This window comes from Aquarana catesbeiana, linkage group LG03, assembly GCF_042186555.1.
Source record: "Aquarana catesbeiana isolate 2022-GZ linkage group LG03, ASM4218655v1, whole genome shotgun sequence".
NCBI lineage: Eukaryota > Metazoa > Chordata > Amphibia > Anura > Ranidae > Aquarana > Aquarana catesbeiana.
The window spans coordinates 48,945,305-48,959,498 of NC_133326.1; the positions used below are offsets into that span (position 1 = coordinate 48,945,305).

The following is a 14,194-nucleotide window of genomic DNA, read 5'->3' on the forward strand; positions in this document are numbered from 1 at the left end:
ATCATGAAATAAAATATATTCTTTTTACCTGTAAGGTAGTAGATTTTGACACATATACTGTACTCTTTAGGGTTGATTTACTAAAGACCAAAATGCTGTTCACTTTGTAAGGGAATTTTCCCCAGAGCTTAGTGAATGAGGTGACGTTCTGTTGACTTCCATCATCCAGTCATGTGCATGCAAAAAAATATATTTTTTTAATTGTCCATGCACATGTTAGGGCTTTCTTAGCAAATTAAATTTTACCAAATTTGCTAAGAGAAATTTCATTGCAAAGTAAAATTTTGTTTGCGAAATGAACGGTCTATTTGCATTTAGTGAATCAACCCCTTTGATTTAATAACACTAAGACTCTCAAAACTGACCCCGTCTTAGTGCCTGCCGGCATATGTGCATTGAATGAAAAAAATCAATGGCAGCTAAGCCATGTAATTAAGAATTATTGAGAGCTAGTGATGACTATTAACAATAAACATTGAGATGGATGGATGATGATAGAGATGATAACGATGATGCTTAAAATATTATGGCACTGAATTAGATGTGATCATTATTACACATACCTCCCAACAGTCCCGGATTGGGTGGGACTTTCCCGCATTCACACCTTTGTCCCGCTGTACAGGGGCTTTGCCCCACATAATTCTATTGCTTATATGTCAATTTCTAGCTGAATAGGGCCTGCAGCAGTGTGAACATCCAGCACATCCAGGGATTGGTGGGCGAGCAAGCCAGCTGGATGTGCACTGTGCTGCTCCAATGAGAGACTTCACCTGTCAAATCCAAGCTGTGATGTCCGGTATGGGCGGGACAGCTACCCAGACCTGCCTCTTCTGTCAAATAGCCAGTGTAATGAAAGAGCTGGCTCCAGAATCCTGCACTCTGTACATAACGCACTCCAGAACCTACCTCCCTGTACATAACACACTCCAGAACCTTGCACCTTGTACATAACTCCAGAACACAGAGCACCTTGTGCATACCGCACTCAAGAACCCTACACTCTGTACATAACGCACTCCAGAACCCTGCAGTCTGTACATAACACACTCCAGAACCCTGCACTCTGTATCTAGCACTCTCCTGAACCCTGCACTCTGTGCGTAACACACTCCAGAACCCTGTTCCCTATGCCAAATGCCCCTCAGAAACCTGCAGTCTGTACCTAGTGCTCTCCTGAGCCCTGCACTCTGTAAATAAAGCACTCCAGAAACCTACTCTGTGCATATCAAACTCCTGAACAAGGCATTCTGTACATAGCACACTCCTGAACCCTGTACGTTATGCATTCCTGAATCCTTCCACACTTTGTGTAACACACACTTCCGTAGTTTATGCAAAAAACATTTGTAATGAAAACTTTTTCTTTTTTTAAATCATAGTGCTGGGGTTTGTATGTGTCAATGAGACTCTGTCTTGTGGCACAGCAATCAAAGCATATTTTAGAGCAGGGTCTCAAACTGGCTGCCCTCCAGCTGTTGCAAAACTACAAGTCCCATCATGCCTCTGCCTGTGGGAGTCATGCTTGTAACTGTCATCCTTGCAACGCCTCATGGGACTTATATTTTCTCAACAGCTGGAGGGCCGCCAGTTTGAGACCCCTGTTTTAGAGGTACAAGGAAACTTGGGTTTTGTTTAACCACGCCCATTGTTAAGAGTTTGACCACACCCACTTTTTTCACAGTCCACGTAGCGCGCCGTTGGTCGCTTCCTCCCTCAAGTGCCCCTCATTCTGAAGTTCATAAGTTGGGAGGTATGATTACATGTAATAGAGGGGAACACTGGAACTTAGCAAAAGCACTCTTTGTGACTGCAGTGAATTTTAAGAATATGTAAGATTCAGGGCTTGACAAATCCCAGACGGCAGGTCGCCATGGCGACTAGAAATTGCTTCCTGGCACCTGGGCTTTTGTCAGCCCATTCACTGTTGCAGGGATGCACAATCTGTATCACCCAACGCCCGGGACATGCAGTTCCGGGAAGTGGGTAGGTAGTTTTTTTTTTCTACATTCAGCCCTGTTGTAGGCAAGCGGCATTTAAATTGGCTCTGGTACCATCCGATTGCTTCCATACACTTGGGTCTTTTAGACCCTACATGATTTAAAGAGAACCGTCACCAAAAAATCATCACATAAGGGACTTTTTATCACCTATGTGATGAAAAGCATAAGTGTTTTTTAAATGTAAAAAATTTAGGTTACACCCAAGCACCCCCCCCCAAATGTTAGAGGTCCCCCACCCCCACATATACACACATACAAACGTAAGTGTGTGCGTTGGTGCGCCCACACATGAAAATGTTGATTGCGATACACATGTTGTATATCACTGTGCACACCCGCAAAGTGGCTCCTAACTTTTTTAACTGGTTCCTACATTCAAAGCAAACTCTTCAAGCCCTGGTAAGCAGTGGCGTAGCGTGGGGGGTGCGAGGGGGGCCACCGCCCCGGGCGCAAAATTTAGAGGGGCGCTGTCATGAGTGTGGACCGTCTAGCACGGCAATAAAAGCCCCTTGTTAAACTTATGATGCAGGAGAATCCACGTTGCTCAGCAACAGCGGCCGTTCTTGGAGTGCGGGCGGGCGGCTGGGGGATCAGTCTCACGGTGGTGATCAGCGAGGGGCCGAGCCGAGGACAGATAGGCTGGCTGCCTGAGAGCCCGGGACTGGGGAGAATAGTTCCATCACAGCCGCCTCCTCCTTGACCTAGTCCCTCTGACCCCGCCCCCCAAGAGATGAGAATCGGCGGGCACAGCATTTCCCGTGCCTCCAGAGCATGGATTGCTCGAACTTCCTCTCCGCACTAACATGAGGCCCGGAGAACAGGCTGACTGAGGACCCAGACGACATGCAAGGAGGCGGACGTTGCCAGGGAGCTGCTGGAAGGATCAAAGCACCCCCGGATCAAGGAGACAGACTGGCATCTGGCATGGAAGGTAGGGCTAGCAGTCTCTCTCATCTCCCCCGCAGGCCCCTCTCCCTCTCTCAGCCCCCCCCCCCCCCTTTTCCCTCAGCTCCACCGTCTCTCTGATCCCAATGTCTCTCTCTGCCTTTCTCTCAGTGAATCCAAATCACCAGTGCTGCAAAAACACACAATTGTGCAAATATATAAATAAATAAACAAACTCATTTTATATAATAATCAATAAAAAGTTCATCCATAGCCATAAAGTCCATTCATAGCCATGTTTTTTGGATGCTTTTTATTGATTATTACATGAAATTAGTTTGTTTATTTATATATTTGCACAATTGTGTGTTCTTGCAGCACTGGTGATTTGGATTCACTACCCAGTAGGGCTATCTTAGAATTATTGTATTTGATGAATTGTTATATTATTATTATTATTATTATACAGGATTTATATAGCGCCGACAGTTTACGCAGCGCTTTACAACATTAGGGCAGACAGTACAAGTACAATACAATTCAATACAGGAGGAATCAGAGGGCCCTGCTCGTTAGAGCTTACAATCTAGGAGGGAGGGTCAAGTGATACAAAAGGGTAATAGCTGTGGGGGATGAGCTAATGGAGAAAATAGTGCAGTTGTTAGATGGATGCAGGATAGGCTTCTCTGAAGAGGAAAGTTTTCAGGGATCGCCTAAAAGTGGATAAAGTTGGAGACAGTCTGACAGATTGGGGTAGGGAATTCCAGAGGATGGGCGAGGCTCGGGAGAAGTCCTGGAGGCGGATATGGGAGGAGGTGATGAGGGAGCTAGAGAGCGGGAGGTCTTGGGAGGAACGGAGATGGCAATTAGGTTGGTATTTTGAGACTAGGTTAGTGATGTAGCTGGGGGCAGAGTTGTGGATGGCTTTGTAACTTATTGTTAGTATTTTGAATTTAATTCGTTGGGCGAGTGGTTATATGACATTTCCTGTGCTTTATTTGCACAATGAGGTTGAGGTTTCTTGCAGCACTGGGGATTTAGGACTCACCACCCAGTAGGGTTTTTTTTCTCAATATTTCAGTTAATGGGAGCTACATACAGTATGTCATATTCACACTAATAACTTGTTGCAGCACTGTGCCGTTGGGGTATTGATCCCGGCACGGTGCTGCAACAAGTATTATAGTGTGAATATGACATATGTAGCTCCCATTAACTGAAATATTATAAAATCCCCCCTCCTAATGCCTATGATGGCTAACCTGTGTAGAAAAGATGTAAACACCTATTTTCAGGCTGTCCAGTCATGTTATCCCCTGTGTGAGCCAGTGGTGTATGCAGGAGAGAGGAGGGAGCGCCAACATCAGATGGGACATAGGAACCTATGCATGATGTCACCACTCCATGCTTTACCAGTCATTGTCAAGCACACTCTCCTCTCCCCTACAGCCATCACTGTCTCACACAGGAGATCATGTGACCAGACTGGAGCTAGCTGAAAATAGGTAAGTCTGTGGGTCAAGGGGGCGCAAATTACTGGCCTCGTCCCGGGCGCTGACAACCCACGCTACGCCACTGCTGGTAAGATGTAAGAATTACTGCTAGTTGTAGGCAAAACTGGCAGATAGTAAATGTACAGTCTAGAATTGTGATGATGCTAATGACATTTATGAGACAACGCAGCACCCAATGCACCTTGACCAATGCTGGTCTGTAGAATTTTGTTTGAGCATTCAGACGAGAAAATAAAAAAACACTCATCAGACCATTCAATGGTGCCTTAATGGACTCGACTGATCTCAAACAACTTTCTGTTCAAGTTTTATGTTGATGTCTTGTTTTTCATAGAACGAACATTCTACTTCTGGATTAACTTTGACAAGTGCACGCGCATAATATGAGTTAGGATTTTTTTTTTTTGGCTGGGAGCACATTTTACAAAAAGAATAGTCATTTTCATTTGATTCAACAAAATTTTCCATCCTTGTCCTTGAATTTTTTTGCTCGCTCTGTTAGAAACCGATTGTTGAATTGTCCCCTTTAACTCCTAGTTAATCAAATGAACACCATGAAAATGAAATTCCAGAAATGTAAGGCCAGCTTTAATGTCACCTTGATAGTGACACTGACAAATAGGGATGAGCTTCGTGTTCGAGTCGAACCCATGTTCGACTCGAACATCGGCTGTTCGATCGTTCGCCGAATTGCGAACGTTATGGGCCGTTCGCGCTAAATTCGTGTGGCGCGTCACGGCCCATAATTCACTGCGGCATCGCAGTGCATTGCTGGCTGATGATTGGCCAAGCATGCACTATGACCCGCATGCTTGGCCAATCACAGCGCTGTCAGTAGAGAGAGCTGTAATTGGCCAAAGCCAGGGTGGCTTTGGCCAATTATGGCTCAGGGGATTTAGTACACACCCCACACTATATAAGGCCGCCTGCACGGCGGCCCTGTGTAGTGTGTGTTCCGGTGTGCTGAGAGATAGAGAGAGAGAGAGACAGTGTCATTTGATTTGAGTTAGATAGATTAGGCAGAACAGTCAGTCAGTTAGCTGCACTTACAGTGTATTGTGTATATATATGCATCCCAGGTGTTGCATATATATATATACACTGTATTCAGTTTAGCTAGATCCGTTCCTGTTATCTTCTATCTAGACTATTTACATTTAATGCAGTGCGTCCTGCTCACAGTGTTCAGCTAGATCCGTTCCTGCTATTTACATTTAGTGCAGTGCGTCCTGCTCACAGTGTTCAGCTAGATCCGTTCCTGTTATCTTCTAGACTATTTACATTTAGTGCAGTGCGTCCTGCTCACAGTGTTCAGCTAGATCCGTTCCTGCAATTTACATTTAGTGCAGTGCGTCCTGCTCACAGTGTTCAGCTAGATCCGTTCCTGCTATTTACATTTAGTGCAGTGCGTCCTGCTCACAGTGTTCAGCTAGATCCGTTCCTGCTATTTACATTTAGTGCAGTGCGTCCTGCTCACAGTGTTCAGCTAGATCCGTTCCTGCTATTTACATTTAGTGCAGTGCGTCCTGCTCACAGTGTTCAGCTAGATCCGTTCCTGTTATCTTCTAGACTATTTACATTTAGTGCAGTGCGTCCTGCTCACAGTGTTCAGCTAGATCCGTTCCTGCAATTTACATTTAGTGCAGTGCGTCCTGCTCACAGTGTTCAGCTAGATCCGTTCCTGCTATTTACATTTAGTGCAGTGCGTCCTGCTCACAGTGTTCAGCTAGATCCGTTCCTGCTATTTACATTTAGTGCAGTGCGTCCTGCTCACAGTGTTCAGCTAGATCCGTTCCTGCTATTTACATTTAGTGCAGTGCGTCCTGCTCACAGTGTTCAGCTAGATCCGTTCCTGCTATTTACATTTAGTGCAGTGCGTCCTGCGCACAGTGTTCAGCTAGAGCCGTTCCTGCTATTTACATTTAGTGCAGTGCGTCCTGCTCACAGTGTTCAGCTAGATCCGTTCCTGTTATCTTCTAGACTATTTACATTTAGTGCAGTGCGTCCTGCTCACAGTGTTCAGCTAGATCCGTTCCTGTTATCTTCTAGACTATTTACATTTAGTGCAGTGCGTCCTGCTCACAGTGTTCAGCTAGATCCGTTCCTGCTATTTACATTTAGTGCAGTGCGTCCTGCTCACAGTGTTCAGCTAGATCCGTTCCTGTTAAATTCCTACTGACCGGCAGGCTTGTCTGGTTACAGTATATAAAGCTACCTGAAGAAAATTACAGGTGTTCTATTTGATCCTATTAGTACCACGGTCAGGCAGCTAGACTATTTACATTTAGTACAGTGCGTCCTGCTCACAGTGTTCAGCTAGATCCGTTCCTGTTATCTTCCTACTGACAGGCAGGCTTGTCTGGTTACAGTATATAAAGCTACCTGAAGAAAATTACAGGTGTTCTATTTGATCCTATTAGTACCACGGTCAGGCAGCTAGACTATTTACATTTAGTACAGTGCGTCCTGCTCACAGTGTACAGCTAGATCCGTTCCTGTTATCTTCCTACTGACAGGCAGGCTTGTCTGGTTACAGTATATAAAGCTACCTGAAGAAAATTACAGGTGTTCTATTTGATCCTATTAGTACCACGGTCAGGCAGCTAGACTATTTACATTTAGTACAGTGCGTCCTGCTCACAGTGTACAGCTAGATCCGTTCCTGTTATCTTCCTACTGACAGGCAGGCTTGTCTGGTTACAGTATATAAAGCTACCTGAAGAAAATTACAGGTGTTCTATTTGATCCTATTAGTACCACGGTCAGGCAGCTAGACTATTTACATTTAGTACAGTGCGTCCTGCTCACAGTGTACAGCTAGATCCGTTCCTGTTATCTTCCTACTGACAGGCAGGCTTGTCTGGTTACAGTATATAAAGCTACCTGAAGAAAATTACAGGTGTTCTATTTGATCCTATTAGTACCACGGTCAGGCAGCTAGACTATTTACATTTAGTACAGTGCGTCCTGCTCACAGTGTTCAGCTAGATCCGTTCCTGTTATCTTCCTACTGACAGGCAGGCTTGTCTGGTTACAGTATATAAAGCTACTTGAAGAAAATTACAGGTGTTCTATCCCAGCTTAGTGCAGCTACAGGCCATTAGTATGTCTGGAAGGCCAAGAAGGAGAGGCAGACAGTCACAAGCCAATAAGAGAGGGCAAGCAGGCTCTGTGTCTAGTGCTGGTCGTGGAGACGGTGCATCCTCATCAGCACGTGGCCATGGGACACGCTTGGCCTTTTTTTCGGCAGCTGGCCATGTTGAGCCGCAACATGCGGAAGACTTGGTCGAGTGGATGACCAAGCCGTCCTCATCCTCCTCATCCTCTCTCACCCATGCCCAGGGTGCTTTGTCTGGCAAAGCAGCGGCCTCTTCCCTCAGCTCAATGTCATCAGTGACTCCTTCCCTAGCTCCACCATGTCCTCATGAGGATTCCCTCGAACTGTTTGACCACAGTGTTGGGTACATGCTCCAGGAGGATGCCCAGCGTTTGGAAGGCTCTGATGACGATACTGAGCTCGATGAAGGCAGTAACATGAGCGCGGACAGAGGGGGTGCCCAAGAAGGACAGCAATCTGGCAGTCATGCTCCCCCTGCTGCAGCATACTGCCAGGTTTGCTCCAGTGATGAGGAGGGAGGGGATGATGAGGTCACTGACTCAACGTGGGTGCCTGATAGGAGAGAGGAGGAGGAGGAGGAGGAGGAGGAGGAGGCGGCAGCACATCACCAACGAGGCAGGATGCCCTCCAGGGGCCAGCCTAAGGGCAGCACATTGACTGCATCACACCCCAAAGCTCCACATGTGCAGGGCGCTGCAGTCTCTGCGCGTTATTCAAAAAGTTCTTTGGTGTGGGCCTTTTTTGAGACGAGTGCATCAGATCGCACCGCTGCTATTTGCAACATATGTCTCAAGCGTATCTCGCGTGGCCAAAATATCTCCCGCTTGGGTACCACATGCTTGACCAGACATATGTTGACCTGCCATGCAGTTCGTTGGCAAGCGTATCTAAAAGACCCACACCAAAGAACAAAGAGGATCTCTCCTTGCTCCTCATCAGCTGAGATTTCCAACCCCACTAGACCTTCAGTCCTCTCTGAGACCTGCAGTGAGAGGAATGAAGGTGTAGAATTAGGTGTGTCACAGCCAAGTACTTGTGGGCAATCTGCTTTTGGTACACCGACGTCAGATTGTACCAGGCAAATTTCCCTGCCCCAGCTGCTGCACCGCCGAAAGAAGTTTGCTCCCAGCCATCCACATGCCCAGCGGTTGAATGCTAGCTTGGCAAAATTGCTAGCACTTCAACTGCTGCCTTTTCAGTTGGTAGACTCTGCCCCCTTCCGTGAGTTTGTGGAATGTGCGGTTCCTCAGTGGCAGGTACCCAAACGCCACTTTTTCTCACGGAAGGCGATTCCGGCTCTCTACCGGCATGTGGAAGGCAATGTCCATGCCTCGCTGGACAGGGCGGTCAGCGGTAAGGTGCATATTACCGCTGACTCATGGTCCAGCAGGCATGGACAGGGACGTTACCTAAGTTTCACGGCGCATTGGGTGACTCTGCTGGCAGCTGGGAAGGATGCAGGACAAGGTGCAGTAGTGTTGGAGGTTGTTCCGCCACCACGCCTCCAAAATGCTGATTGTGACACACCTCTCTCCTCCACCCCCTCCTCTTCTTCTTCCTCCATGGCCTCTTCCTCGGAACCAGCGGTGCTCCGTAGGCGTTCAAGGGGCTACGCAAGTACGCAGGCCAAAAGATGCCATGCGGTGCTTGAGCTGGTGTGCTTGGGGGACAGGAGCCACACTGGGGCAGAGGTTCTGTCAGCTCTGCAGGGGCAGGTTCAGAGGTGGTTGACGCCACGCCAACTTAAGGCAGGAATGGTGGTTTGCGACAATGGCACCAACCTCCTCTCTGCCCTCCGACAGGGACAAATGACCCATGTGCCCTGTTTGGCTCACGTCCTTAACTTGGTGGTGCAGCGGTTCTTGGGCAGGTACCCGGGCTTACAGGATGTCCTGAGGCAGGCCAGGAAAGTCTGTGTGCATTTCCGCCGGTCATATAATGCCAGTGCTCGGCTGACGGACCTCCAAAAGGAGTTTAACCTGCCCAAGAACCGCCTAATCTGTGACATGCCCACCAGGTGGAACTCAACGTTGGCCATGCTGCAGCGGCTGCACACGCAGCAGAGGGCCATAAATGAGTACCTGTGCGACTATGGCACCAGGACAGGGTCAGGGGAGCTTGGTTTTTTTTCCCCACGCCAGTGGGCCATGATCAGGGATGCATGCACTGTCCTGTCACCATTCGAGGAGGCCACGAGGATGGTGAGCAGTGACAGTGCATGCATCAGTGACACTGTCCCCCTTGTCCACCTGTTGGAGCACACGCTGCGTGGAATAATGGACAGGGCACTTGAGGCAGAACAGAGGCAGGAAGAGGAGGACTTCCTTAGCTCTCAAGGCCCCCTTTATCCAGACAGTGTTCCTGCGTGCCCGCCGATCACACAGGAAGAGGACGAGGAGGAAGAGGAGGAGGAGGAAGATTGTGTCAGTATGGAGGTGGAGCCTGGCACTCAGCATCAGCAGCAGTCTTTAAGGGATCAGTCCCAAGAAACACATGGACTTGTACGTGGCTGGGAGGAGGTGGCTGCGGACCATGTCGTTCTTAGTGACCCAGAGGACTCCGGACCGAATGCCTCAGCAAACCTACGCTGCATGGCCTCCCTGATCCTGCAAAGCCTGCGTAAGGATCCTCGTATTCGTGGTATCAAGGAGAAGGACCAATACTGGCTGGCAACCCTCCTTGATCCACGTTACAAGGGTAAGGTTGCGGACCTTATCTTGCCATCGCAGAGGGAGCAGAGGATGAAACATCTTCGGGAGGCCTTGCAGAAAGGTCTGTGCAACGCGTTCCCAGAGACTGGGAGGTTACAAACTCCTGTTTCTGGACAACGTGTTGCTGAGGCTTCGGTCAGTCAAAGAAGGAGCGGTGGAGAAGGTGGCCGTCTGACCGATGCGTTCAGACAATTTTTTGGTCCGCAGCCCCAAGGTATGATCGGTTCCAGCAACCATCGCCAGCGTCTGTTTTACATGGTGCAGGAATACCTAGGGGCAAGATCAGACTTGGACACCTTTCCCACCGAAAATCCTCTGGGTTACTGGGTCTTGAGGATGGATCACTGGCCAGAGCTTGCACAGTATGCAATTGAGCTACTGGCCTGTCCTGCATCCAGCGTTCTTTCGGAACGCACATTCAGTGCTGCTGGAGGCGTGGTAACCGATCACAGGGTGCGTCTGTCCACCGACTCGGTCGATCGGCTGACCTTCATAAAAATGAATGAGTCTTGGATCACCACCAGCTACCAAGCACCTGATGCTGATGTAACCGAATAATTTTTTTTGAAATCTCAGATCCCTTCAAAGACTGCCTATGCTGATGCTGAGTGACTATCCCTGAGTAATTATCCTCTTCCTCCTCAATCATCACGCTGATAGCTTGTAAGAACATTTTTGGTTCTGGGCGCCACCACCAGTGCCTAAGGCACAATTTTTCAGCCCCTGTTTAACAGGGGCGTGTAATTACAATTTTTGATGTAATACTTTGCAGCAGGGCTCGTTCCTGCATTCCAACTAGAGTGTCTGTGAGGGGTTGCAGTGTTGTGGCACCAGCACCAGTGCCTAGGGCCCAATTTTTCTGCCCCTGTCTAACAGGGGCGTGTAATTACAATTTTTGATGCAATACTTTGCAGCAGGGCTCGTTCCTGCGTTCCAACTAGAGTGTCTGTGAGGGGTTGCAGTGTTGTGGCACCAGCACCAGTGCCTAAGGCCCAATTTTTCTGCCCCTGTCTAACAGGGGCGTGTAATTACAATTTTTGATGCAATACTTTGCAGCAGGGCTCGTTCCTGCGTTCCAACTAGAGTGTCTGTGAGGGGTTGCAGTGTTGTGGCACCAGCACCAGTGCCTAAGGCCCAATTTTTCTGCCCCTGTCTAACAGGGGCGTGTAATTACAATTTTTGAAGCAATAATTTGCAGCAGGGCTCGTTCCTGCGTTCCAACTAGAGTGTCTGTGAGGGGTTGCAGTGTTGTGGCACCAGCACCAGTGCCTAAGGCCTAATTTTTCAGCTCCTGTTCAACAGGGGCATGTAATTACAATTCTTGATCTAATATTTCACAGCAGGGCCCTGTGAGGGCTTACAGTGTTGTGGCCACAGCAACACCTAAGGCCCAAATTTCTGCTGAGTATATAGGGCAGGACCCTACTTTCAAACATCTAACTTACAAACGACTCCTACTTGCAAACGGAAGGAGACAACAGGAAGTGAGATGAAATCTACCCCTAGGAAGGGAAATTCTCTCCTGTAAGAGTTAATATGGGAAAACAAGTTCTCCTTTCCACTGATGCTTTCCAATCCTTGTTCCACAAAAAAACCCAAATTTTCAAAAAACATTTTTCATTGGGACAAAAAAGTGAGGTGAAATCTTCTGAAGAGGAGGAAAGACAGCAAAACAAATGTCACAGGGGTGATAACCCTTCCCTATGTTTTCCAAAAAGCTTAGAAAAGATTTTTTGGCTGGAGCTAAACACGTTAAAAATGTTCAAAATTACAAACAGATTCTACTTAACAACAAACCTACAGTCCCTGTCTTGTTTGCACCGCCTGTATACTGCTGTTCAGAGTATATAGGGCCTGGTGGCCCCACACCTTTCCTTATTTTAATTTGGGTGCGGGGTTCCCCTTAATATCCATACAAGACCCAAAGGGACTGGTAATGGACTGGGGGGTACCCATGCCGTTTGTCTCACTGATTTTCATCCATATTGCCATGACCCGACATGACATTAAACCCGCAAGCAGTTTTAAATGAGATTTTTTCCTTTAAAAATGACATTTGGTGCAGGGACTGTTCTAAACATGGGAAACACGCGTCACTTTACAGGCATACTATAGACACCCCCCAGGTACGATATTTAAAGGAATATTTCACTTTTTTTTTTTTACTTTAAGCATCATTAAAATCACTGCTCCCGAAAAAACGGCCGTTTTTAAAAGTTTTTTTTGCATTGATACATGTCCCCTGGGGTAGGACCCGGGTCCCCAAACCCTTTTTAGGACAATACCATGCAAATTAGCCTTTAAAATGAGCACTTTTGATTTCGAACGTTCGAGTCCCATAGACGTCAATGGGGTTCTAACGTTCGTGCGAACTTTCGGTCCGTTCGCGGGTTCTGGTGCGAACCGAACCGGGGGGTGTTCGGCTCATCCCTACTGACAAACCCTTCAGTTTCTGCCATCCCTCTATGCCAATCCCTCCACTGGCTTTGCATTGCCCAACGAATACATTTAAAATACTTACAACAACATACAAAGCAATTCAAAACTCTGCCCTCAGCTACACCACCAATCTTGTCTCCAAATATCACCCAAACCGTCCTCTCTGCTCCTCCTGAGACCTCCTGCTCTTAAGCACTCTTATCTCCCTCTCCCATGCTCGTCCCTGGGACTTCTCCAGAGCTTCTCCCATCCTCTGGAACTTTCTACGTCAATCTGTCCAGTTATCTCTTGCTCTGACCACCTTTTGGAGATCCCTGAAAGCTCATCTCTTCAGGGAAGCCTATCGCACCTCCAACTAACAATCAAACTTGTAATTCTCTCATCAGCTCATCCTCCAAACTTATAACCTTTTGTACCACTTGCACCACCCTATTAGGTTGTAAGCTCTTATGAGCAGGGCCCTCCTAAACCTCTTGTATTGTAACTGTACTGTAAGGATAGAAACAAGAAAAAGAGGGCAGAGGAAGCCCTAGGTCGGACTTTAGAGGCACATTGGATGGTATTTACTTAAAAAATATAAGCTTTATTGATACAAAAATACATTGTGCAAACAGAGCAAAAAACAGTAAGAATTAAAAACATGCATATAGGATTATAAACATGAAGTACACGGCACAGAAAATAAGGTTTGCACCATGTAAACACAGTGAGCCCCTGTGCGTCAACGCGTTTCACTGTTTTGCTTCATCAGGACACATTCAGGGGTTGTTTAACCACTTAACAACCGGCCCATAGCCGCATGACGGCTGCAGGGCGGTTGCTTAACTCTGGGAGGACGTCATATGACGTCCTCCCGGAATTCCCCTCTCGCGTGCCCCCTGGGGCGCGCACCCGAGCACATCCGTGACCGCCGGGTCACCATGTGATCGCGCCGTCAAATGATGGTGCGATCACATGTAAACAGCCGGCGTCATCTGATGACGCCGGTTCCTCTCCTCCCCTCCTGTGTACCGATCGGTACATTGTGAGCGGAGAGGGGGATGTTTGGCTGGCTGCAGCGCTGTGGGCTGGATGTGTAGTGCCCACAGCACTGCACAGAGACATCCAGCCATCCATCCATCCATGCTCAGCCATCCCTATTGCCCTGCACTAATCTGCAATGCTGTGCAATACTCTGCAAAGCCCCACATTACCCTGGAATACCCCCACAGTACTCTGCAATACCCCGCCATACCCCGCAATACCCCGCCATACTCCGCAATACCCCGCCATACTCCGCAATACCCCGCCATACTCCGCAATACCCCACCATACTCTGCAATACCCCACCATACCCAGCCATGCTGAGCCATGCTCGGATGTACTCGGCCTCTGTATGTGGCCAGGCTGTGGAAGTCTCACACATGTGGTATCGCCGTACTCAGGAGGAGTAGAAGAATCTATTTTGGGGTGTCATTTTTGGTATGTACATGTTATGTGGTAGAAATATTGTATAAATAGACAACTTTGTGTTAAAAAAAAAAA

The 14,194-nt window shown here is 47.8% G+C and overlaps 1 long non-coding RNA gene across 2 annotated transcripts in view; it reads right to left on the bottom strand.

Moving 5' to 3' along the window:
- The window catches only part of LOC141134433 (uncharacterized), a 94,049-nt gene that overhangs the window by 48,935 nt on the left and 30,920 nt on the right, over positions 1–14,194 (bottom strand). The gene's annotated exons all lie outside the window — the stretch shown is intronic.